Source organism: Carcharodon carcharias, chromosome 32, assembly GCF_017639515.1.
Source record: "Carcharodon carcharias isolate sCarCar2 chromosome 32, sCarCar2.pri, whole genome shotgun sequence".
NCBI lineage: Eukaryota > Metazoa > Chordata > Chondrichthyes > Lamniformes > Lamnidae > Carcharodon > Carcharodon carcharias.
The window spans coordinates 17,496,305-17,524,291 of record NC_054498.1 but is presented as its reverse complement, the minus strand read 5'-3'; the positions used below and the strand labels follow the sequence as shown (position 1 = coordinate 17,524,291).

General features: G+C 43.5%; 1 protein-coding gene across 3 annotated transcripts in view; it reads right to left on the bottom strand.

Annotated features, from left to right (window-relative positions):
• The window catches only part of c32h15orf39 (chromosome 32 C15orf39 homolog), an 82,798-nt gene extending 55,074 nt beyond the window's left edge, over nucleotides 1–27,724 (bottom strand). For 2 of the 3 annotated variants that reach the window (XM_041178400.1, XM_041178401.1), the window contains exons 1-3: nucleotides 27,307–27,723; nucleotides 24,877–24,912; nucleotides 22,606–22,695 (exon numbers count right to left, since the gene is read on the bottom strand). The gene's annotated coding sequence lies outside the window, so the exon portion shown is untranslated. Of the gene's footprint in view, nucleotides 1–22,605; nucleotides 22,696–24,876; nucleotides 24,913–27,306 lie in introns of all 3 variants that reach the window. The other variant, XM_041178406.1, reaches the window with a different exon arrangement.
• Between the last annotated feature and the right edge of the window lie 263 nt (nucleotides 27,725–27,987).

Below are 27,987 nucleotides of genomic sequence, written 5' to 3'. Positions count from 1 at the left end.
GATGCCAGAATAATGAGCAGCTCTGACAATATTCAAACTGGCACATAATGCAAAAATCCAGAATCAAAATGGGGGACAAAATTCATGGTCTGAAATTGTTGAACTCAATGTTAAGCCCAGAAGGTTGTAAAGTGCCTAATCAGAAGATGAGGTGCTGCTTCTCACACTTGCATTGAGCTTCACTGGAACTCTGTTGCAGGCCAAGGACAGAAATGTGAGCGTGAGAGGAAGGTGGTCAATTAAAATGGCAAGTGACCAGGTCATGCTTGCGGACTGAATGAAGATTTTCTGCAAAGCGGTCAGCCAATCTGTGTTTGGTCTCCCCAGCATAAAGGAGACCGCATTGTAAGCAGTGAATACAGTAGACTAAATTGAAAAGATGTACATGTAAATCGCTGCTTCACCTGGAAGGAGTGTTCGGGGCCTTGGATGGTGAGGAGAGAGGAGGTTAAAGGGCAGGGGTTACACTTCCTACGATCGAATGGGAAGGTGCTGTGGGAAGGGGACGAGGTGCTGGGGGGTGATTGAGTGGACCAGGGTGTCCCAGAGGGAACGGTCCCTATGGAATGCTGACAGGGAGAGGAAGGGAACATGTGTTTGGTCGTGGTATCACGCTGGACATGGCAGAAATCCTTTGAATATGCAGGCCGGTGGGGTGTCAAGTGAGGACAAGGAGAGCCCTATCGTAGTTCTGGGAGGGAGGGAAGCGGGGAGAGCAGAAGTGCAGGCAATGCATCACACATGTTTGAGTGCCCTGTCAACCACAGTGCTTCTGGGGTGGTTGGGCTTGTTGTGGGGAGTGGGAGTGGGATCTTCAGTTGAGGGAAAAGGAAAGCATATTTCTCTCTCTACAGATGCTGAAAGACCTGCTGAGTATTTCCAGCACTTTGTTATTATTTAAGATTTCCAGCATCTGGAGTATTTTGCTTTCATTTTACTCATTTTAGATGTTGTGTTCTAAAGGCAATTTTTAAAAAAAGTGGGTTTGAGATTATAAGATACTAATGAGCTAGATTTGAAGTTGTTTCCTCACAACCTGTAATATGTTAGCTTGTTCTTACAATCAATAAAAAGCTTACACCAAAGTTCTCTGATAGGTGCACAGCGCAGCAACATGAATGTCCCCACGCAGGCCATGCACAGGTTGTCCCCTTTAGGTTACTGTCGGTGCATGGCCAGGTACAACAATTCAAAAGGAACTACACCTTTAAATACATTAAATACTTCAAAATTAAATGGGGTTAAAGTTGCCTCACACTCATTGTGTTGACAAGTTGCTTATCCCTTGCCCTTGGCAGAAGATCTTGGATCTTTCCTTTCAGACTGAGGTAAAACAATCAGCTAGCAACAGGTTGAGAGAAGGCTGGACTGCAGGAGGTCAATCATCTCAGCCCCAGGACACTGCGGCAGGAGTTCCTTAGAGTAGTGTCCTAGGCCCAACCAACTTCAGCTGCTTCAACGACCTTCCTTCCATCATAAGGTCAGAAGTGGGGATGTTTGCTGACGATTGCACAATGTTCAGCACAGTTCGCAACTCCTCTGATACTGAAACAATCGTGTCCATATGCAGCAAGACCCAGACAACATTCAGGCTAGAGCTGCTAAATGGCAAGTAACATTCATGCCACACAGTGACCATCTCCAACAAGAGAAAATCTAACTATCTATCCTTGACATTCGATGGCATTACTATTGCTGAATCTCCCGCCATCAAATCCTGGGGGTTACCATTAACCAGAAACTGAACTGGACAAGCCATATAAATACTGTGGCTACAAGAGCAGGTCAAACACTAGGTATTCTGCGACAAGTAGCCCATCTCCTGACTCCCCAAAGCCTGTCCACTATCCACAAGGTTCAAGCAAGGAGTGTGATGGAATACTCCCCACTTGCCTGGATGAGTCTGATAAAACTCAAGAAGCTGGACACCATCCAGGGCAGGGCAGGTCAATTGATTGGCACCCCATCCACCATCTTAAACTTTCACTCCCTCCACCACCAACATACAATGGCAGCAGTGTGTACCATCTACAAGATGCTCCATCGGCGCACCTTCCAAACCCGCAATCTCTCCCACCTAGAAGGAGAAGGGCAGCAGAACACCACCACCTGCAAGATCCCCTCCAGGCCACTCACCATCCTGACTTGGAAATATATCACCGTTGCTTCACTGTCGCTGGGTTAAAATCCTGGAACTCCCTCCCTAACAGCACTGTGGGTGTACCTACACCACATGGACTGCAGCGGTTCAAGAAGGCAGCTCACCACCACCTTTTCAAGGGGCAATTAGAGATGGATAATAAACGCTGGCCTAACCAGTGACACCCACATCCCGTTAATGAATAAAAAAAAGAGAATAGTCAGAAGTTACTTGTTTGTCAAGTAAGCTAATCCACGGCTTGTGGGAAATGTGACATTCATTATTTTCATAGAATCTTACAGCACAGAAGGAGCCCACTCAACCCATCGTGCCTGTGCCAGCCCTTTAAAGGATCTACTGAGTTAGTCCCACTCCGCAGCCCTTTCCCACAGACCCACAAATGTTTAGCTTTAGAAGTATATATTCAATTCCCTTTTGAAAGTCACACGTGTAAAAGTATCTGATTCTAGCCACTAGGGAGTAAGACTGTTACATCTCCCAGATTATATTGCTGTGCAAGAAGATATAGGGCAACCTGTGCCAACTCCCAACAACAGAAGACATGCAGTCCACTTATGGGACCAACTGACTCCACCGAAGCTGAAAAGAAATCAACAGCAGACCAATATTTGTAACAGATATTGCTGTCTTGCCACATGGGGCTGAATGAAATTCCATTATGTGGTGCTGTCTTTAATGGCAGCCCTTGGGACACACAAGAATTTGCGTTTAGAGTGTTGTTCAGTGGAAAGTTTGAGTTCTTTATGCTGCGTTGTGCTGGTAGTTACAAGAGCAAAGTAAAAGTGACATTACTCTGCATCCACAGTGAGAGTTCTCACATACATTATTACATTCCACTGCACACACATACATTCCACTGCATTTTCTAATAGGACATTTATGGAATCATAGAAAGTGTCCATTTGGCCCATATATTTGTGCCAGATCCTGAAAGAGCTATCCACTTGGTGTTATTTCTCTTCACTTTCCTGATACACTCCTACAATTTTTTCACCCTATTGTATTTGCACATCATTATCGGTGACTGTTTTATCATTATTGATTTTCTGCTTGATAAAATGCAGCCTTTGTCTAAAATAGTGCCCTAACGGTAAATCATTGTCAAACCAATAACTTTTATTAAGATACATGAATAAATCTCAAACTGAAAAAAACTCACAGATACAGACTTGAGTTAACTGGTTTATTCATGCCATTAACAAGGCATGTTAAGAAAAGTCAAACACTGAATGGGGGAATACTGCTGTTTATATCTTTTGGAAACTTGCAGGACATGTGACTCTTTAAAAAAGACAAACCTGCATTTCTTTAGCACCATTCACAACCTCAGGATGTCCAAAAGCACTTCACAACCAATGAATAACCTGAATTGTAGTCACTTTTGTAATGTAGGAACCACAGGAGCCAATATTTCGCACAGCAATGTAACATCTGAGAGATTGAAAATTACAACTGACAACAATTTTACTGCAAATCCAACAGCTTTATTAGCAAAACACTTTAAAAAGCTAAAAAAAGAGTTGCAAATAATTTTTTTTAAAAAACCCCATATTGTTAACCCCTGTGGTAGTTAGTCTAGTTTGACATCAGGTCAATTGGATTTGACCTGACTACCGACTGATCCGCTTCCAGCGGGACTTCTCTTCTCAATGTTATTGTTCTAACAGCACCAAGCTGCTAAGGGTTTTTAGCCTCCTTTTATCCTTTGGCTGCACAGCAGTTGTTCTCATGTCAATCTTTCTGTGCGCCTTGATTGTTTTCTGGTATACGTGATCAGTCACTGATTGGTCTGCTTCGAGCTGAACTTTGTCCAAAATACCATGCATAGTTGGTTTTCCCCACACGTGATTCTCCTGCACGTTGTTTGACCACGGGACGCCTGGTGTACTTGCCTTTTTGCTTCTTTCAAGGTTCAACTGTCTCACAGGTAGTTGTGCAACCACTCCCAGGTTATCTGTTGTTGTCTGTATCAAAGGTCTTTCAGGAAAACACAATGGAAAAGACAGTTTTTGCAGCCATAACATGTTTCTGAGATTTGTAACATGTTCCAAGGATTTTCAGTTTATTTGCATTGACTCTTTGCAATAAATGTAAGCCTATCCTTACAGCAAGCTCCCACAAACGACAATTTGTTAATGACCAGATAATCTACTCTAGTGATGGTGGTTGAGAGATAAATATTGCTCAGGACATTGGGGAGAACTCCTGTGCTTTTTGGACCTCGGATCTAAGGCCTCCCGACCAAACATCGGCACCTCTGACAGTGCAGCAACCCCTCAGTACGCACCGCAGAGATTGCTAGATCGTTGTTGCTAGCTTTCTTTGAGGCCAGTAGCAACTGCCATTGCTTCACCATTGACAGCAAAATATACCCGATTCACTTAAGTATATTATTCTTCAAAAAAGCACTTCTAAATGCACATAACTCATAATGTTTAAATATCAAATTCACTATTTAGGCTACAAGATACAGAAACGTACATCCGTCACAGCCAGTCCTTTGTAATTGTTGGTCAGGAGCTTCATTCGTACACATGCAGAGTTCGGGATCTCTACCTACTATTTTTTCATTGTCTCTATTTTCAGCAAGTATTGTACATTGTCACGCAAGCGCAACTATACTCCTGATTTTATGGAAAATTGACCCTACTTTTAAAACAGGAGAATGGGCACTCTGCAACAAAATGGAGCTGACTAAAAATTGCCTTCAGATATTCTGAAATGTAATATGCCTTCAAGACAAGTATTATAATGAAAGGTCACATGATCTTAATGTCCAATAGCAGAGTAGCGCGGGCTACTTCTGTGTGGGAGAGTCTTGAGTTAGTCACTGATGAGTGAAGACAGAGTTTTATGTTGTGAGCACACTAGTGTAGTTTCAGAGTTTAGTTTATAAATAAACAGCATGTGTTTATTCTAACAATGAGTCGCCTGATGTTCTCTGTCTCTGTACCAACTCAGTCACCCCAAAACAAGTTTGCAGCTCGGATCCTTTAGCCCCAACAAACCAAGGGCACTGGGTCCAACAAACTGGTGACGAAAGTAAAAACACGAAAAATCGCAGAAAGAAAAACGAGGTAAAAAGCAAGAGAAAAAAACCCGAAGGAATCCAGAAGAACCGAAATCGAGCCGTACCTCGCATGGTAATTGTAAGTAAAAGAAAATTTCCTTCTGAGCATCGAAGTGATCCCCTCAGATCATGCCGCAATTTGGAAGAGTGGAGCCATTCGATCCAACCTTGGACGACTGGTCTCGCTATGTTGAGCTATGTTCTTCTTCCAGGGAAACGATACCTCGGTGGCGAAGAGGCGAGCGATCCTTCCATCCACGTGTGGGAGTAAGGCATTCAGATTAATTCAAAATCTGTTGGCACCTAGTGCCCCAGATCCAAAAGTTTGGATGATTCAGTGAATCTCGTAAAGAATCATTACCAGCCCAAGCCATCAGTGACGATGCAACAGTTTAAATTTAACTCAAGAAACAGAGGTACAGAGGAGACAGTTGCTTGTTATGTGGCAAGTCTGAAGCAATTAAATGAATATTGCACATTTGGTACATCTATTAATGATACGCTCAGAGATTGTTTAATGTACGATATAAATGAAAATGTGATTCTTAAGAGTTTGGTGGCTGAAACAAATCTAGGTTTTCAGAAGGCATTGGAAATCGCTCTTGCAATGGAAGGTGCAGTGCGAGACTCAGAAGCCATTCGTGGAGCACAAAATGGCGCCATCCTCCATGTTGGGCGGGGAGCCTCAACCAAAAAGAGCGCAGAAGTGTGGAGCTTTGCTCCAAAGTGGGAAGCAGCCACCACTAGCAGAAAAATTAAAAAGCAAAACTTAGCAGCGGAGGCATGGCATAATAGTGACAGAGCTGGAAGCAAGCAACCTTGTAATGAACCACAGTTTAAAACGATCGAATGTTTCTTCTGCCATCGAAATGGACAACTCAGGAGACATTGTAAAGATAGAATCAGGCAGACTGTCGGACAAAGGCCCAATGAGATAAACAGCGTCGAAAAGCCTGAAGTAATAGATGCTGATGTCTATTTGCCATATAATTTAAAGGGAGAAGAAGGGAGCCTCTCTATGTAACCATGAGAGTGAATGAGAAGCCAATCAGAACGAAGGTGGATACTGGTGCGGCCACTACGGTGACTGGTGAGATTAGTTTTAAGTAACTGAATCATGGAGAACGTAAGATGAATTTAGAAAAAACTGTTGAAAAATTAAAGACTTACACAGGAGAAAACATACAAGTCAAGGGCGTATGTAAAGTCACAGGACACGATGAAAGTCAAACAGTGAGATTAACCTTGATGGTAGTAGCAGGCAAGTCTCCTCAGACAAAACTAGCTGAAAGAAATTAAATAGGAATGGACTGAAATCTTCTGACTGAAAACTAATGGATTATCAGAGTTACTACAAAAACATGCCCCAGTTTTCAAGGAAGAGCTTGGAAAAATTGAAGAGCCACAAGCAAAAATTCATGTAGATCAAGAGGCAACACCAAGATCCATGAAGGCAAGACCAGGACCTTATGTAATGCAGGATAAGGTAGATGCCAAACTGCACAGATTAAAACAACTGGGACTGATACGACCAGTACAATTTTCAGAGTGAGCAGCTCCAATTGTACCTGTTCTCAAACCTGACCGAAGCATCAGAATATGTGGGGACTATAAATTAACAGTTAATAAAGTGGCAAAATTGGATAGACACCCTATACCTAAAATCGAAGATTTATACACTAAACTGGCAGGTGGAAAGGCCTACACGAAGTTAGATATGAATCACACCCACCAGCAATTGGAATTAGAGAAAGCATCCCGAAATTTGTCACCATAAATACACATAGGGGATTGTACCAATACACCCGTTTACCTTCTGCTTGCACCATATTCCAAAGAACCATAGCAAGTTCACTACAGAGAATGCCCCATGTTGTAGTTTATTTGGATGACGTTCTCATGACTGGACTCACTGAGAGGGAATGTGTGATGAAGTTGGAAGAAGTTCTGAAATGTTTTGCGCAGGTTGGAGTGAGATTGAAAAAGGAAAAGTGCACATTCCAGGCAAAAGGGGTAACTTACCTCGGTCACAAGGTAGATTCACAAGGCCTACATCCAGTTGATGATAAAGTGAGGACCATTAAAGAAGCCCCAGCACCAAAGAATACATATAAACTGAAATCATTCTTGGGGATGATCAATTACTATGGACACTTCGTGCCTGATTTATTAACAGAACTGGCACCCCTGTATTACATGCTCATGAAAAACCAGAGATGGTCATGGCAAACACCACAAGAAGAAGCTTTCACAAAAGTGAAAAAGCTGTTACAGTCATCTATACCTCTTATACATTTTGATCCAAAGGAAGAGTTGATCTTAACGTATGACGCATCACTTTATGGAGTGGGAGCAGTGCTTTCCCATTGAATGGATGATGGATCAGAACGACCTATAGACTGTATGTCGAGAGCACTTAGTACTGCAGAGAAAAAGTACTCACAAATTAAAGAAGGTCTGGTGATCATTTTCGATGTTAAAAAGTTTCATCAATATGTGCAGAGTTAACATTTTACTATCATAACGGATCACAAGCCATTATTAGGACTATTCGGTGAAGACAAGGCTATATCCCCAATAGTCTCACAAAGCGTACAAAAATGGGCATTGATATTAGCAGCGTACGAGTATACTTCTATTCATAGACCCGGAAGTCAAATGGCAAATGCCGATGCACTCAGTCGTTTACCCCTGCAGGTGAGAAATGAGGATGTTCCAATCCCTCAGGAGTACGTCTTGTTATTGAACTTCCTGGACTCATCACCGATATGTGCTAAACAAATTAAAGATTGGATGAACCGAGACTCGGGGTGGAATTTTCCGTGCCCGCTGGCGGTGGTGGGCACGATAGGTGGTGTGCGCGGAAAATATGGCGGGACCCACTTTGCGATGGTATGAAGACAGGTCGCGATCTTCTGCTGAGCCAGCCGACGGTGGGCCGCGTTTCCCGTCATCGGTCGGCAGGGAGCTAATTGTGATACATTGGCATATATTTAAAAGGCCATCCAACCAGGCTCTTGGAACCCCGCTGTATCCACGTCAGCGGGAACGCACCCCGATGTGTTTCACAACAGCACACAGGCGGCCTTCACTTTGGGGGAACTGAGGTGAGTGAGCAGCAGCGTTCTCCACAGCTCGCCTGCTGTTTACAGGCCTCAGGGACACCGGGGTCGGGGGGGTGGAGGGGGTCAAGTGCTGCCTTGGCACTGCATCCCGTGCACGGGCAATCGAGGCGGGGGGGCAGGGTAAGTGAGGGAAGTGGCCGCGCATTAGGGACACCTGTATAAACTGACCAGGCCTCAGCAACTGAGACAGATCAGGCCCAGCCACAGTGATATAACTGGGGTCAGGCTCCTCGCCTGCCCACTCATGCAAGCATTGCGGAGACACCAAAGGGCCACCAAGCGCTTCAGACCTTACCACAACGCCGCCCCCACCTCGCCGGCACAGACTTCGAGTCCGCCACCACTTTATTGGACCGCGGAGCAGTTGGACTGCACACGTTGTACAATCTCCTCACCAACACTGGCCATGGAACAGTCAGGTCTCCGTCGCTACACTCGCTGGACTTCATCAACCGCAAGGGCTTCCACTCACTGAACATGCAGCTGGTATGCAACCATCAGAAACTCATCTTGCAGGTCTGTGCATGGATTCCAGGAAGAGTGCATGATGCTACATCCTGAGTCGCTCACAGATCCTTGCAGTCTTCCAGGGTCCACAGCGGCTGCAAGGTCGGCTCCTTGGGGACAAGGGCTACCTGCAGCAGAGTGGTGCTATAATGAGGCTCATGCAGCAGCTCACAGCTTGGTGGAGCAGACCATCGAGATGCTGAAGATGTGGTTCCAGTGCCTGGACCGGTCTGGTGGAACCCTGCAATACAGTACACAGAGGTGTCGTGCATCATCGTCTTCTGCTGTGCCCTTTACAACCTGGTACTGAAGCGGAGTGAGGAGCTGGCTGAGGAGGAGGTGGAGGAGATGCATATCTCCTCCGATGAGGAGGATGCTGACAGAGATGAGGGTGAAGGGTCCTCGGTGGTGGTGACGATGGAGATGAGGCTCTCGCTCTGGCCAGACAAGGCAGGTGCGCTCGGGAGGCCCTCATAGCTGCCAGATTTGTGGAGGATGATGATGAAATGCAGTGAGGTGTTCCCTGTAGATCCTCACATCACAGTTGTGACTGTGAGAGTGCTCCTGTCATACAGATGCAGTGGAGGCCCTAATAGTCACTCGATGACAGGATGATGACAACATGCAGTGAGGACACTCATAGATCTTCATGTAGCCCCTGAGAATCTCTGACTCCTGTCTGGCCGGGGGCAGTTCACTTGCGCCCCATGATCAGGACCATCTCAGAGACGCAGCCATGAAACTTTAAGCATCTGACGCTGTGTCTGCCTTCAGCACCTCAGCCCTTCAGGAGCTGGTGCACAGCATCACTGGTTCCAGATGCTGGTGTGATGGGGGCCAGCCCCACCTTAAAGATGCTGAGAGCACAGAGAGAATGAGAGAACTCTGTGGTGCCTGCCCACTACATTCTGGCAGCAATGATCAGCACTGCCAAGGTGCAGACATCAGTAATGTTTCCAGGGAGTGTGAGGCTGGACCATCGCTCTGGCCTGAAAGCTACACAACGCACAGGGAAGAGGCCCTGGAGTGGGACACCTGCCTTTATCTTGTGCAGAAAGGTTTCACATCTGAGTGACAAGAACACTGCTCATCAGAACAAGGAGCCACAGGCAGGGAGACATCCTTTGGAGTTTATTGACAAGAGTGAGCATTATGTAGAAGCGATCAACACCCGTGGCCAGGCTGTGCAACTACTTTTAGCTAACTTCCCTAACCCTGCTGCTACATCTTGGTGCTCCCTGGACATCCACAGCAGAGGTCCCGGTCATCGCCGGCCAGCTAGATGGCTCTGTTTTCTGTCAGGACTTTGATCTCCAGCATCCCTCCACCTGTCTGCAATCTTTCCCTCCTGTTGTGAGCCAGGTTGCCCTGCATAGATAGAGATGGGGCGAGTGTATCAGGACGCCTGCCGGGCCAGATGATAAGTATGCCGGGCCAGTGTGGGTGGTGAGTGGTCCCATGGACAGGATGAGGACAATGACGGTGAGTGTGCGAGAGCGCACGGTGATGTCCCTTGCACTGGCGGTGAGTGAGGGCCCTGTGGATGTTTGATGGGTTTGTGAGTGTGTGAGTTGGGAGTGATGAAAAGCGTGACTTACTCTGGTGGAGCAGAGGAGATCATTCATCCTTTTGCAGCAATGGGTGGCTGTCCTTCTCTGCAGGGTGCTCATGTCAACCACCGCTACCACCGTCTCCCAAGCCGGGCTGGTGACATTGCTACCCATCCTGCGGCCAGAGCAGGGGTAGAGCACATCCCGGCGCGACTCCACGGCATCCAGCAGTCGCTCGAGGGGCCCGTTGTTAAAGCGGAGGCTGCTGTCTTTTTTTCCCTTTGCTGGCCGTGTCTCCAAGGCAGCGGTGGTGAGCTGGTGGCCACGAGCGCTTTGCCGGTGGCTGCCTTTTAAGGATGGCGTGATGCAACAGCGGGCGAACGAGACCCCGCCCGCCATGGAAACGCTGTGTTTCGTGGGAGTGAAATATAATGAGACGGTCATGGGAAGATACGGGGTGAAAACCCGCCATTTTCAGCGGCAAGTAGGACTCCATTTTGGCCGCCCGCTACCGCGCTTAGTGCAATTCTGGGAAAAATTCCGCCCTCAGTCTTATCCAAAGTGAGAAATTGAGCTCTTTATGGTTGGTCACAAACACAAGAGCCTGATGAAATGAAACAATATTTCCAGAGAAGGTACGAGATAACCAGCCAAGAAGGTATTTTATTGTGGGGAGCTCGAGTGATTGTTGCTCCAAAAGGAAGAAAGCCGTTGTTATCTGAATTTCACAGCGCACATCCCGGAATTTTCAAAATGAATGCAATAGCACGTAGCTACGTGTGGTGGCTGGGCACAGGTGGAGAATTAGAAAACTTAGTGAGAAACTGTATGCAGTGTCAACAAGTACAAACATTACCTGCAACAGCTCTGTTACACCCTTGGGAAAGGCCAGGAAGGCCATGGGTACAAGTACACATCAGCTGTGTGGGACCTTTTATGGGAACGATGTTTCTCCTTATCGTAGACGCTCATTCAAAACGGATGGATATATACAAAGTAAGGTCACCCGCACCTTCAGCGACAATAGACAAGCCACAGCCAAGCTTCGCTACAAATAGATCACCAGAAGTACTAGTATCAGGTAATGGAACAGTATTCACAGGTGCTGAGGTTAACCAATTTACAAGCCTCAGTGGTATTCTTCATGTGCAAACATCTCCATATAACCCTTTTTCAAATGAACTTGCTGAGAGAGCAGTTCAGACATTCAAATCTAGTATCAAGAAATTGTCTGGAGATTCGATAGTGACTAAATTAGCATGATTTCTCTTCCATTATCAAACCACCCCTCATTCGACAATAAGTGTCACACCTGCTGAATTGTTGATAATGCGCCGTCTCCGATTGAGACTGAGCCTAATTATGCCAAACTTGATGGGGGTGAGGTAAAAGAAGGCAGGAAAATCAGAAAATAGGACAAGATTGTCACAGTCGGGACAGAACATCCAACGCAGGAGAGAAGGTATTTGTGAAAAATTTTAGACAAGGACCAGCATTGTTGTCCGGTGAAATAAGTGCTGTAATGGGACCTCTTTCCCACCATGCAAAGGTTGAAGATCGGATAATAAGAAGACACGTGGGTCACATACAAAGTGGAGAAACCAAATATCCAGAAGTGATTCCACCAGTGTTCGAGACTGAATCAACATTTTCTGTTGAAGGAACTCAACCAAGTAGAAATGTATTTGAAGGGTCGACTGTACCTGAAAGAGTTGAAGAAACAAATTTACAGGTACCTGCTGTAGAATATGATACTCAGACGACTTCAGTAAGGGAGATTCCAAAGCAAACTTCAAAAGCTGCAGAGCTGAGATGTTCTACATGCATAAGGAAACCCCCAGAGAGACTGACTTTGTAAATAATTGATCTGTGTGAATAACTTGATATGTTGAAAAATTGTAAAATGTATTTTTCAGTAAAGGGAGAGGGATGTAGTAATCTGATATGTAATATACCTTTAAGGCAAGTATTGTAATGTAAGCTCACATGATCGTAATATACAATAGCAGAGTAGCGCGGGCTACTTCTATGTGAGAGAGTCTTGAGTTAGCCACTGATGAGTGAAGACAGAGTTTTATCTTGTGAGCGCACAAGTGTAGCTGTTGAGTTTAGTTTGTAAATAAACAGCATGTGTTCATTCTAACAACGATCTCCGAATGTTCTCTGTCTCTGTACCAACTTGGTCACCCCAAAACTAGCATGCAACCTGGATCCTTTAGCCCCAACAAACCCAAGGGCACTGGATCCAACATGTATGCAATGCTATTCTTCAGCCATGTGCTTCATATAATGCTTATATTCAATTCTGCAACCTTGGCTGGGTAGATACTTCACTTCTGTTTGCTGTCAAAAACTCAGGAGTCCTCAGACGTGCAGGATAATGCACAAGTCCAAAAGTTGTCATCCGTGATTGACGCTGTGGCTGTGAAGCAGCATCCTCATGTCGATCCTTCTGTACCGCTTGATTGTTTTCTAGCGTACGCGATCAGTCTCTGATTGGCGCACATCGAGCTGAACATAGTCCAAAATATCATGCACAGTCGGTTTTCCCCACACGTGACTCTCCTGCACATTATTCGACCAGGGGACGCCTGGTGCAATTTTGAAGTTGCACCCCCCACATCCCCCATCCCAAAAAGTGCAATCCCAGGAATCAGTGAACTGACAAAAGCTTCCACGTTTACTCTGTTAGTCTTTCTGGAAAAATCCTTGAAGAGTTACAGTTTGTTGAATGAGGTGTAACTGGCTGTGAAATTATGAATTTCATAATTGTTGTTGAACACGCTCTTTGGCTCTGAAAAGCTAATTTTATATTTGTGAGATGTCAGATTTCTCCACCTTCTTTAAATAGCCTTTTTTAAACAGGTTGTTTCTGTTGATATTTAACTAAACCCAATCACCATTTATTTTGCTATCTGCAATTTTAAATCAAGAGTGAAGGGCTTTGCATTTCCTGGTTTGCTCTCTGTGGGAATACTTCAATGTGGTTGGCCTCTTCCCTGCTTGCTGGCAACATTGCAACTGCACACCTGGAAATCTCAATGCTTTGGCTCTAGATTTAACTGCCATTGGGGAGACTGCCACTAGAGTGTCAGCTTAGATTTTGGACTCAAGTCTCTGGAGTGGGTAATGATCCTACGACCTTCTGACTCAGAGGTGAGAGTGCTGCCAACTGTGTCACAACTGGCACCCAATCAGTTTACTCCATTTCTATTCTTTGACCACCTTCATCAGAAAGGGTCTTTACTCTCTAGTGCTCATTAAATAAGGCATTGGATTAAAAAAAGGTATCTGCTGCTAGAGTGTTGCTTAGAAAGAAGACAGGGAGACTAGGGAACGTCCTGCTTTAAACTGTTCTTGATTGATATTGGATTGGAACCCACCCAGTACAGACAGGACTTGCTACAGGAACTACCCTTCAAGCATATCTTATTAAATCTTAAAACTAGAGATGTCATAATATCATGGGTTTTAAAAACTACAACATAGATTACTGAAAATGACAAGGGGTGAAATTGATGTTTACTGTCATGTGCGATGGGATCACAGGGAACCCGCAGTCTGCCTTACATTGACTCCCACTTTCTTTCCCATTACTTACGATTGCTGAACATCAATTTCATCGCCATACATTTCAATTCATCCTGCTATTGTTCATGTAATTTTATTGATGCTACAGCTACTTTTCCATTTATTTAACAGTTGTGGCTCAGTGGGAAGCACGCTCGCCTCCGAGCTGTAAAGTTACGGGTCCATATCCTACTCCAGGGACTTGAGCACAGAATCTAGGCAGTAGATTCTGAGGAGTGCTGCACTGTCAGAGGTGATGTCTTTCAGATAAAACGTTAAACCAAGACCCTGTCTGGCCTATCAGGCAGACGTAAAATATCCCACGGTGTCCTGGCTGATCAGGAATCATTAAAAAAAATGATTATCTGGTCATTATCACATTGCTGTTTGTGGGACTTTGCCTCTTGTCTACATTACAGCACTGACTACATTTGGAAGGTAATTCATTGGCCACAGAGCTCTTTGGAACATCTTTTGGTCATGAAAGGTGCTATATGAAAGCAAGTCTTTCTTTTCTTTCTTATTGTCATATCTATGATGACCAAGGTTTTCAAATGTTGCAGTATAGGTTGACCTTTTTGTCAATACTTTAAAAATTTTGAACACAGTTTATTACTGCAACTCATTGACTATTTGACTTGAGCTTCAGTCTTGAGTCTCAAGCAAATACCTAACTAAATATGGACATTCACAGCCATCCGGAGAATTCGCACATCTCTTTGTTTAAGGATAGACTGTCAACAAAAGAACTATAGAATTCCAGCTGGCTCATCTTTCTGTTTCACTATGGACAAAACTCAATGTGTTTTAGATGAATGTGAATGGATTCCCATCAACCTTCTATTGTACGATGGTGGTCTCTCATCAAAACTAGGCTGGTGAATTTCAAAGTGTCAAACAGCAACACAGGAGATGTAATCAATACTGTATTTTGTAAAAAGGACTTTGAGTTTGTAGAAGTCGCATGGTTAGGAAGCCATTTTGTGGTCTGCACTTAAAATAATGGAGAGAAACTGCTTAGAGACAGAGATCCATCAGAAATCCCATGAGCCAGCTACAAGTTAATGAAGCAGCCAAGCTAATAAACAGCCATACCTTGAAAGTGGGAGGACACTCTCCAACTTGTTCTAACTTCAAGTTCACCTAAGAACCAACCTCCTGGAAATGCGATTTGAAGAGGCTTCGCAGCTTACTAGAAATCCTCTGCTTTACAAGGCCTGGATTTCAACCAAAGCATCAACTCATCTAAGAAACTACAGGCCTGCCAAGAAAGAGACTGAGACAATCACAAGTTGTAATTGTATTGTTTTTCCCTTCTTCATGTGAGTGATAATACGGGTAAGCCCGAGTTAATGAGGTGTTGCATTTTTAAACCTCCGGGGAAAGTGTGTGATAATAAATAACTCTTTTATTTTTAAATTCACTAAAAGCTTGCTGCTGGAATGATTTAAATTAGGGCAATCTCTCTGGAGAAGGCATACAGCCCTCATATAAAAAACACACTGATCACAGGGAGTGAGCAAACACATAAATTCTTTCCATGACTCATGCTAGGGAATTAAAATCATTTTTCACATGATACATATTTTAATATCTTTTGGTCCCCTTATACGGAAACTAGAAAGCAATAGCATGCCCTCAGTATGTTGTCTAATGGAATGTTTGAGTACTTGTTGTTCAGTGTCAGTGGTCACCAACCTGCTTGTCCTACATCCGTTTTCACACCATTAAAATGGTTTTGCGCACGGACAAGATAAGGTGTAATAACCACTTCAATTCAGCTTGTGTAGGCGGGTCATGCGAAACACCCCAAACCACTTGCCTGTTGAACCACAAGATTTCGAGTGGGAGAGGAGGGGTTGCCCTACAATTTGCCCTGGGACAAAAGTGCAATTTCGTTTTGTTACGATTTAGGAAAATCAGGGGAATACCATCTCTGTATATGTTCTTCCCTCGCTGGCTTCTGTGAATAAACTTTGGAATGGACAGTTGCGAGAAATCCACATAACTTAATATTTCTATATGCTCTTTACAGGCTGCTAGCCACATAAAATTCAAACAGGATAGATCCAATGATAAGAAGCAAAAAGCACACAGAACAGAGTGCCAATTCTGATGCCAGATTGCCAGGGGTCATGCTCTCCTGATTCAGTTTCTCCAGGGAAGTACTTTATAGATGACCACATAACTAATTAAAATTATACCCTTCCTTGAAATCACTTCTTTTTCTCTTGACTTGCCCGTGCTGGCTGAGCTCTACATGAAGCTGCCTAGAATCCCCCAACCCTTCTGGTAGAGGAACTGCTCTAAGAACATGATGGGCCACAAGTGCGGTCTGACCATGACAATGACTGCTGGCTGCAAGCAATCACTTTAAAGGATGACTCCACTGGATGTGACAGGCCAATAGCCCCAACTGAAACCTGCATGTTGAGAGTAGAGCTGTGCCTCTTGCTAATAATTAATGCAAATTTCTAAAGTTTTATCATACTGTTGGATTTCTTACATTGTTAGAGGATGAACTTTTGTATAATTGACAGCAGCAGCACACAAAGCACTGTTATATTGCAGTATTGTCCAATATGTTAGCTATGAGCTACATGTGGCTTATTGGAAATCCAGATGTGACTAATTGGGTTCACACCCCACTCCAGGTCTCAAACCTGTAACTTCAGTGCAACATGCCAAAGAAGCTCTGGATTTTTAGGCAAGATGTTCAAACGAGGACCTGACAGCAACAAAAATGCAAAATGCTTCAGGTGCTACACACCTGGTTCCGAGGAAAGATCATTGCGCTGAAAAGTTAACCCTATCTTCCTCTGTCCACACATGTTGCCTGAGTGTGACCAGGATGTAAAGGATCCTTGAGGCCTTCCTACATGCATGGGACGACTTCACTTCAGAACTAACTCACCAACTGGGCACCACTTTGGAACATCCTCAGATTGTGAACTGTACTGTACAGGGGCAAGTTTGTCTTTTAACACCATGCATTACTGGACTATTTTGTTACGATCGAGGCTAAAAAAAAAGTGTACACATTTGTTTGATTTGTTCTTGGGGTGTGAGCGTTGCTGGCAAGGTGAGTATTTATTACCGATCCCTAATTGGTGACCACCTTCTTGAACCACTGCTTGCCAATACCCCCACTGTGCTTTTCTTTGTGGTGTTTTGACACAGCTGAGTGGCTGGCTGGGCTAGTTCAGACGGCAGTTAAGTGGTAACTGCATTGCTGTGAATCTGGAGTCAAGTGTAGGCCAGACCAGGTAAAGATGGCAGATTTTCTCATCTGAAGGGAATTTGGTGAACTAGATAGGTTTTTACAACAGTCCAGCAGGGTCATGATTATTATTACTGAGGTTAGTAAACTTACAAGTTTTATCAATTGAATTTAAATACCCCAAGTTGCTCTCTAAGGTATTCCAGCCTCTGGATTACTGCCCTCTCGCTACCATCCATCTCTTTCAGGCCTGCAATAGATGCTCATTGGTCAGTGTAGGTTGAATCTGTCTCGAGTCATATTTGGTTTCCAGTGCACCAGAAAGGTTAACTTCAAATGTAACTCGACGTTGCCTGCCACTTGAACTCAAGGTGACCCATCTTTTATGCAGCTGTGACGTGATATAATTATGGTACACCAAAACAGCCAGCAGTAGTTCAAATAACTTTCAGCCTCACATTAGGCCTGCTGTTGCCCCAGGCATAGATTCAGATTTCAGTCCAGGAATGTTCCCCAAGGTATAATTGTAATCAGCAGTTATCTGATTTTCCGCCTTCTTTTCCTATTGCATAGCCTACTGTTGTTGGAACCCACTGTGCTCTCATTCATCATGAAATATTTGTGGCCAGGTCACTCACTTTCAATGGTATCTTTTGCATTTGCCAAAGTGCTTGGTTGTCTCTTGATCTTTTCTTGTCCTCCTGTGCTGGAAGTTTGATGGTAGCCCAACCCACAGAGCTCCCCACTCGCTGGCTGTTCCTGGATAACGCAAGATGCAAGAACCCCCCCCCCCCCCGAGGAGTCAACGCCTTGGCGGACAAGCGGATAACCGGAGGCACCTGCAAAATCTTCCAACTTCAGGTAGGATGATCTGGAAGTACAGGCAAGATCCATGGCTGTGGTTCCAGTTGCAGCTACACTCCAGAGTATGTAACTTTCCTTTGTTTTTATTCTACCTCCTCCTGCAGGCTTTGATGTGCTATGTTCATAGGCAGCCAAGCTAACCTAACCCAGCATCTAGCCTAACCCGGAGTTACATCACAGGTATTCCTGATCCTTACCGCACAGTCCTATTACCAGAACAAGCATCCAGGTTACCATTCTTCATATCTACACCGGGCAGGTGGATCTGGAGTTTCCATTAGGATGTGCTGTTTCTCTCAGCACAATTCGCCTGAAATTAACCAAACCAGCACAAAGCGATCGCCATTTCAAGAGCAAACCCCGTCATCTTTTACAGTAGTTCAAAAAAATATTGCGTTAGAACCATGATAAAGCTCACCAAAACTGGCCATCACCACAGATTGAACTAATCACCATTACAATTTTCTGCTAAATGTGCCTGTTCGCATGCCCTCAAGATGGTTAAAATCAATCTTTTTTTTTGGGCATGGGGACACCATCAGGGCAAGTTTTAAAAGCTTTTTAAAGTAGACTTTCATTTCCTTGGATGCTGACTGGTGAAGACAGTAGCTAGGAAACGGCTCAGTATAACCCTAACATCATTTTCAGTTATTTAAAATCGGATTCCTCACAGGTCATGGGCCAGACACTTTGATTAAAAGTGGGTTTTGTTGTGTGATAGACCCATTTTCGGCTGTATTAATAAAAACGGCACCAAGTCACCCTGAGTAAACAGATCAAGGATTTTTTTGGGTGAAATTTTTAAAATAAAAATTACGCTCTCAATCTACATAATTGCACTTTACATTTGAAGGCATGCAAATATGTCTGAGCAGAGTCTTGAGCAACAATAAACCCCTAAAGCTAGCGCAGTTTTGAGTGCAATTTGTGCTCCTATTGCAGCTGAAGCAGCAACTCCAGGCCCAGGTATTAAATATGAGGGGCATTACAGCCAATTATGCTCCTATCTGTACAAGTATCTGCACATGCATCTGAGGGAAGTGAACGTGGAAATTATGAAGACACAGGCTGTAATTTTCTAAGCTTCCTTAGATTCAGTGCGAGAGGACTGGAGAATTGCAAAGATCCCACCCTTGTTCAAAAAGGGTACAAAGATAAGCCCTGGAACTATAGCCCACTCGTGGTGGGGAAGCTCCTAGAAACAATAATTTGGGACAAAATTAGTAGTTACTTGGGAAAATGCAGGTTAATTAAGAAAAGCTAGCATGGATTTGTTAAGGGAAAATGGTGTTTAAATAACTTGCTTTTTTGATGAGGTAGCAGAGAGGGTTAATGAGGGTAATGCTCATTGATGTGATGTGCGTGGACTTCCAAAAGACATTTGATAAAGTGCCACACAACAGACTTGTGAACAAAGTTACAGCTCATGGAATAAAACGGGCAGTAGCAACATGGGTACCAAATTGGCTGAGTGACAGGAAACAGAGAGTGGTGGTTACTTGATATGTTTTCAAACTGGAGGAATGTTTATAGTGGAGTTCCCCAGTGGTTGGCATTAGAACTGCTGCTCTTCCTGATATATATAATAATGACATAGACCTTCATGTACGGGGCACAATTTCAAAATCTTGTGAACTATGAGGAGGATAGTGTAGAACTTCAAAAGGACATAGACAGGTTAGTGGAATGGGTGGACAAGTGGCAGATGAAATATAATGCAGGGAAGTGTGAAGTGATTCATTTTGGTAGAAAGAACACGGAGACATAATATAAAATAAAGGTTAAAATTCTAATGGGCATGCTGGACCCGAGGAATCTGGGTGTACATGTGCATAAATCATCGAACATAGGTTGAGAGAGTGGTTATTGAAACATATAGTATCATGGAAGCAAAATACTGTGGTTGCTGAAAACCTGAAATAGAAACAGGAAATGCTGGAAAAACTCAGCAGGTCTGGCAGCATCTGTGGAGAGAGAAACAGAGTTAACGTTTCGAGTCCGTATGACTCTGCTTCAGAGCTCTGAAGAAGTCATACAGACTCGAAACGTTAACTCTGTTTCTCTCTCCACTGCTGCCAAGCCTGCTGAGTTTTTCCAGCATTTTCTGTTTTTATTTTATAGAGTATCATGGGCTTTATTAATTGGGGCATAGAGCACAAGAGCAAGAAAGTTATGTTAAACTTTGAGAAAACACTGGTTCTGACTCAACTGCATCTAGTTCTGGGTGCCACACTTTAGGACGTGAAGGCATTAGAAAGAAAAAAGTCACGAAAATGGACCCAGGGATGTGGGACTTCAGTAATGTAGATAACTTGGAGAAGTTGGGATTGTTTTCCTTGGAGAAGAGAAGGTTGAGAGGAGATTTGACAGAGGTATTCAAATTAACATGGGTCTGGACAAAGTAGATAGGGAAAAAATGTTCCCATTGGTGGAGGGATCGACAATGAGAAGGCACAGATTTAAATAATCGGGAGAAGCAATGGTGACATGGGGGAGAAACCTTTTCACACAGTGAGTGGTTGGCATCTGGAATGCACTGCCTGAGAGTCTGGTGGAGGCAGATTCAGCTGAGGCATTCAAGAGGAAGTGGGATTGTTATCTAAGAAGGAAGAATGTGTAGGGTTACGGGGAGAAATGGGGGTGGGGGAGTGGCACTTGGTGAATTACTCCTTTAGAGAGCCAGCACAAACATAATGGGCCAAATGGCCTCCTTTTGTGCTGTAACCATTCTATGCTTCAATGTATATTTCCACCTGAAAGGCAAGGGAAAATCACAAGGTAGGGATCAATAAAGTGTAAGTGGCCAATTTCTTGCCATCTATAACATTGTCTCCTGGGGTAAGTTCACCTAACTCAGGACATACAAGAATCATATGAGCGTTAAATTTCTACACGCTTTTGCAGTTATATGATTGGGAAAGTTTACCTGAGGCCAAAAATTAATCATGGCGTAGTGGTAATGTCATTGGACCAGTAATCCAGAAGCCCAGGCTAACGCTTTGGGGACATGGGTTCAAATTTGAACGTGGTGAAAATTAAATTCAATTAATAAATCTGGAATTGAAAACTAGTCTCAGTAGTGGCAACCATGAAGCCATCATTGATTGTTGTAAAAACCCATTTGGTTCACTAACAACCTTTAGGGAAGGAAATCTGCCATCCTTACCTGTTCTGGCCTACATGTGACTCCAGACCCACAGCAATGTGGTTGTCCTTTAACTGCTCTCTGAAATGGCCTAGCAAGCCACTCAGTTCAAGGGCAACAGATACTGGTCTATCCAGCAAGGCCCACATCCCATGGAAGAGTAGAGAGAGAAAAAAAAATCAGGATCATCTGAATAAGCTTGAGCATTTTATTAACTTAATCAAATGTTGATGTAATTATAGCAAATTGTAGGATAGCTTTGGCATGTCAAGCGAAGCTTAATGTTTTGAACTAAACACCACAGACCCATATCCATTGCCACCAAAATCTTTTTTTAAAAATTTGTTCATGGGATGTAGACATCACTGGTCTAGGCCAGCATTTATTGCCCATTCCTACTTGCCCTTGTTCAGAGGACATTTAAGAGTCAACTGCATTGCTGTGGGTCTGGAGTCACTTGTAGGCCAGATTAGGTAAGGGACGACAGATTTCCTTCCCTAAAGGACATTAGGAAATCTGCTAAGTGAATCCAATTTGTCGCTTTTATTCGATGGTTTGTAATCTTTTAGGTTAAACACGCTTGCATTTCCAATAGAATTCTCATGTCTGGCACAGACAAAAAAAATTATCTACTTGCCAGCTACTGCTAGTTATCAACAAACTAGCTACTTTATCAGTTATTCATAACCCAAGGCTTTAATTGTCTAAACCAACCAGCTGCTTTAATGCCTGATACAAAATGCAAAAACTGCGGAGGCTGGAAATCTGAAATAAAAACCGAAAATGGCTGGGAATACTCAGGAGGTCTCGCAGCATCTGTGGAGAAAGAAGGGGAATTGCCATTTCAGGTTGAGTGCCTCCAGCATTTTCTCCCTTTACCTCTTGAGTTTCCTGTGAAGTTCAATTTCATTTTCTGACTCTGATCAGTCTGCTCCTCATTGAGATTCTGGTCGGCTCTGCTGTGACCTCTCGCTTCAGACCACGTCCTTATCTCGCCTTCGATTTCCTGTCCACCTCTTAACTGCTCGCTTTTCTCACTTCACCAATCTCACTCTCTTTCTGTGCCTTGCTAAAAGGTGGGTCTAGTATAGTTCTACTATAAAGTGGTTCGAAATTGAAGGATTTTGTTTTTGCTTTAATGCAACTCCTCCCTGCTTCTTCTGATCCTCAAGGGTCTCCTCGGTTGATCAGGTTTCCTCAGCTTTGGATTACTTCACTCAATATAGCCAAAAAAGCACATTATCCAACAGTATAATGCAAGTTGCTGATTAGTATGAGGCACGTGCTTGGATTGCACTCAAGTACAAACTCTAGGTTTGAATAGGACTAAAAATAGAAATAGAATAATACTTTTATCTAAATGCGCATATTTATTACACGTAGTCAAACATACCTCTACACCAAAGAGCAACAATCCTTGTGTAATCCTGTTGAAGTATTCATGACTTGGTGGCAGTCATGAATGTAGATTTGTATGGCAAACCTGAAACAGCAGTAAGTGAGATATGGTCAATTGCTGAGGGCAGTCTCCTGAAACAGTTGCTTGTTCAACAACACTGCACTAATAGCTAAAGCAGAAGATGGGGAAGAGAAGCTGAGATAATATTGTATCAAAATATTTCCTTCACTTTGCTTTTCAAGCTTCCAAGTCTGCAACTGATGGCAAGAAAATGTGTAGCACCTTTAACATAGAAAAATGCTTCAGAGGTTCAAGGAGAAATAGATGGTGAACCTAGGATTAGGAAGGATGACCAAAGGTTTGATCAAACATTTAAGTTTTAATGAGGGTCTTGAAGGGGGAGATGGTGCTGGAGAGGGAAAGCTTTTCTCATTTGTTCCTGGGGTGTGAATGTTGCTGGCAAAGCTTAATTGCCCTTGAGAAGATGGTGTCATTTCCTTGAACCATTGCAATCCATGTGTTGTAGACACACACATACACACACACACACACACACACACACACACATACACTGTTCTTTTTTAATCTTTTATGGGACGTCAGCATTACTGGCAAGGCCAGCATTTGTTGCCCATCCCTAATGCTAGGGCCATTTCAGAGGGCAGTTAAGAGTCAACCACATTGCTGTGGGCCTGGAGTCACATGCAGCCCAGACCGGGTAAGGACGACAGATTTCCTTCCCTAAAGGGCATTAGTGAACCAGATGGGTTTACAACAATCAATGATAGTTGTCATGGTCACCGTGGCTGGCTTTATATTCCCAATTTATTAACTGAATTTAAATTCCACCAGCTGCTGTGGTGGGATTTGAACCCATGTCCCCAGAGCATTCGCCTGGGCCTCTGGATTGCCACCCAGTAACATGACCGTTATGCTATACCTCCCATTTTGATCCAGCAGCAGCGAATGGACAGCTTTCTAAGTCAGGGTGGTGTGTGATTTGAGGGGAGCTTGCAGGTGGAGGTGTTCTCATGTGCCTGTTGCCCTTGTCCTTCTAGGTGGTGGAAGTCGCATGTTTGGAAGATGCTGTCAAGGGAGCCTTAGCGAGTTGTTGCAGTGCCTCTTGTAGATGGTACACACTGCTGCCACTGTGCACACGTGGTGGAGGGAGTGAATGTTTGTGGCAGCGGATGGGATGCCAATCAAGTGGTCTGCATTAGAAGCTCTGATGATGAACAGGGCTTTGTGGAACCGGTGTGATCAAGGCCACCCATGGTTGTCATGATTCCCCAAATGAACCCGGGAATAAACCAACCTAGAGGCAGCCGGTTGTGTTTACATAAATTTCATATCATGCATCTGCAAAAATCAATGAAAGGCAGGTAGGAGGTTATTCTTCGGTCAATCTCCTCAGTGGTAAAATTCATCTGCCTTGGCTTTCCGACGCCTGCTCAGCTTTCATTTATTTCCTGTTGTGCTCTCAATCCAAACGCTCTTCATGCTATTCCCCCACTCTTCCAAATTGCACCTTCAATTCAGAAGTCAAGTCTTGGGACTTGTCTGATTATTTTTTCCAAGAGGAAAGTGGGGAACCTGTTTTCTCACCAATTGCCTCTCTGCTCCTGAAGGCTTTCCTGGGGTGCAATTGCACAGGGATCAGGTGCCTCACCCAGGCAGCCATTACTCTCATGTGGAAACATAGGCTGCAAGATCAGCTGTGGGGCACTAGAGCTGAAGCTGATCCTGTTCATGCCCGACAGCCACAGGCACAGACGTCGAGCACTGGACGGCATTCTGAAGCAATCAGCTTGGCTCATTTTCCTAATGCTAATCTACGGAAACCCATTTCATGTCTACCCCCTTCTGCCGTTGCCTTGGTTGAGATCAGTTAATTCGGCATAGACACGAGCTCAAACAGTTAGCTTGTGTGACTGACTCAGTTGCTCTCTGGGTGAATATTGAGATAAAGGTCGGGATCTCCAGTGAGGATTTGTTTTTCAGAAGTTGTGTTCAGCCTCCAGGTGTCACTATTGTACTTAGTACAGAGTCAGATTGGTGTCATTTGGCAGTACACATGGCATAATACATCCCACCACTAAGTTTGTGACACCTTGGCTACCATTGTTTTCTACGGTCTTTCAGATTATTCCATTGTTGTTAATGCATTTTCATAAAAATCAATGCTAATTATTCTCATGGACTCCTTAACTAGGATACAATAAAATTAGCACTTGCCTCTAACTATAGGAACAAAAATGAACTTACCACAGTTTTTGGGCGTGTTGCTGCTTGACTCAGAGCCTGAAGAGGAAGCAAAATCACTTTAGTAAGAACCATTATTTCTTCAGCAACATTTCCTCTTTTATCTGTTATCATGGTCAGCATTTACATATATTTAGCTTCCCCGATACCGTTCAAATGTATTGCATAATCAGCGTGTTTTTTTCCTTTCAATCGGAGATCTAGAAATAGCAGTTTTCATCCAGGGCAAACAGAGAAAAAGTGAAAACGATGCCCTGTATTCTCAGGGGATGATCCAGCAGCTCATCTCAACATCCAAAGGTCTATATGTTGCTCGTTTTGCAAAGTAAAGCAAAAATTAAAAAAAAACCTGCAAGAAATTGGATGGGTTTTTAAAAAAAAAAAATTCTTTCATGGGATGTTAGTGTTGCTGGCCGGGCCAGCATTTATTGCTCATCCCCAGATGTCCTTGAAAAGGTGGTGAGCTGCCTTCTTGAACACTGCAGTCCATCCGGTGCTGCTAAGAAAGGAGTTACCTTGAAAGAAATAAATGTACAGGGCTTGGGGGCCATAAATTGGGGAATGGGACTGATTGCATTGTGAGAATGACTCGATGGGCTGAATGGCCTCCTTCCATGCCATAATGACTCTATAAGAATTAAAATTACGATTCTGTGTGCTGAAACTTTGAAAAGTAACGCACCAGCTGAGTAAGGGTCAGTTGGTAAGGTACCAGTGGGTGTTACATCCCCATGGAATTGTACCTCAGAAAGCCCTTCAGAGGCGAAGAGAAAATTAGTAAAATTTTCTGGCAACAGCGACATGTCTTTAATTGACCATTGTACCTTTATCCTAAGTTCACCACGATCATTAGTAGTGAAGGAAGTTAGATTCCTATCTAGCTCATATCAAGTTGTGGTTCAAATGCCTGACCCCTTTCTTAAGTGAATTGGCACAGAATTAACTGTAGCAGGGTCTTTAACGGCATCTGCTGTTAGCTAGGCTTGGCACTGCATGTTCAGGTCTTTAGATTTCTTATGCAGCAAGCTGCTGAGCATGTGAGCTGATAATGGTGCAACGAGGGAAAAGGGCGTCGGAGTGAACAGTGTATCCCCCTCAATCAATCAAATTGAAGGATTGAAAAAAGAAGCTGAGCATAGACTGAGAAGGAAGTGCAAATTAGAGTGCCTGAATTCAATATCAAATCAGGTACAGAAAAAAACATAAAAATATTAGGTTGAGAGAAAAGAGACAGAAAAGAAAAGTAAATTTTTTATTTTTGAAAAAATCTCCAACAACAATTAACACCTGAAAGGATAAGGTTCTATACTTTTACTAGTTAATTTTCAGTACCAGATAGGTTGGCCGGCAGTAATTATCACTTGCTACATGGCTAAAAATGTACTTCTGCTTGTAATGACATGTACCCCTCCCTTTAGTCCACAATAACCACATAAAATCATTAACTTCACACCATTCAACGATGAGGCAGATAACAAATGCCACTTTTACAAGCTAATCTTGAAATAATGCTACTCAAGCAGCAAACTTTGGATAGTGGCATCTGCCCCTCATTTGATGTTGCTGTACCATTTATGTTTAAATACCAACTAGCGCCACTATTTTGACAGCAAGAGTTGGGACATTGTTCATATTCAAATCCCTATGAGTTTCCCAGCTCTTGGAATTGCAACATTAATATTACTTCCAAATTCCTAATGTGTGTATAATCTCAATATAAGAGGCATTTCACTAAACACACTCTCATTTAATGAGGTGATATTATCCAAATTTTTGAAATCATTAAGATATTTATGCTGTGGGTAGTTCTTTGTTTACAGTCATGAATTATGATTGCCAGCTTAAAGTAGCCTAACTGCTTTATAATTGCTGGAATAGATTGCAACCGAGCAAGTGAACATGGACTTTATTCAACATGAAAAGAGGAAATGAACTGATAATTAAGCAGGGAGTAGAGGGACGTGGACTTGGCCCTGCCGTCCACTTGTTAACAGTTTACAGAGGTCCTGAGCACAAACCTTAAACGATAGCAAGTTTGACCATCTCTTGATCACATGATCATATTTCAAGTGCTCAAAAAAAAATTCAACATGTGAGGGAAACCTTGATTTATGAAATGTTTTTTCAGCTCAATTCCCGCCTTAATTGTAGCCAGTAATAATTTTGTAGGTTATGAGTGTAACTATTTTTTTACAGGTTAAAGTACCTGGGATTTATAGGAACACATTTGCAAAATGAAAAGCACAGAAGCTGGTGTAATTTCCTTGCTTTTTTTTTATTTTGCTCAAGTTTCTCAACTTGTTTTAGAAGTTTCTCATCTTGTTTGAGAACTTCCAGTTGAAAAGTGACGCGAAGCCACCGCAATCGCCCCGAATGCAGTTTAACGAAAGGATGAGAAATGATCAACAAAAGCATATTAGAGATCGCGCCTACCTTTCCAAAGGCACTCTTTGCAAAAAAAAAAGTTAAAACGGTTCATTTCTGTCAAGTCATGATCCGCCACTGCCGCCACATATCTTCAGTCAAAGCAACAAGAATATTCTACACGAGATAGTTCTTGCACACTGCAATGCTAAGCTTGGACAAGGGAGTGAGAAAAAGAGGCAGCGCCTCTTGTGATCACACTTCAGTTATCGAAGAGTCCCAGGCACGTCTCGAAGCAATAATATTATTCTAAACTGAAATTAAGCAAAGCCAATGCCAGCTTCTTGCTGTCGAAACCAAATGGAGTACGTTGTTTTTTTAAAAGCTGCTCCGGAGCCCCTCGTGACGATAATGTTTGAGGTTTTAACTGTTGATTCAAATTCAGTCAGCCGCTGTTATTTTCCTTGCAAATCTGACTCGACTTCTGACTTCTCCCACTTATATACATAGCTGAAATGATGAAGTAGCACGTGATGTCACCAAGACCGGGCTGTCAGCCAAGTTAAACACAACAGGCTAACTATTGCAAGAATTGCAGACATGTAGGTATAAAGCGAGATAAAATATCTTCTGGCATATATCTGAGGATCGTTGGACGGTAGTTTAAAAAATGCTACGGGGACCGGTGGGTTCCGAGACACCAGAAAATAGCAGAAAACTGCAAATGATCTACAATCATACAGCGGTGAA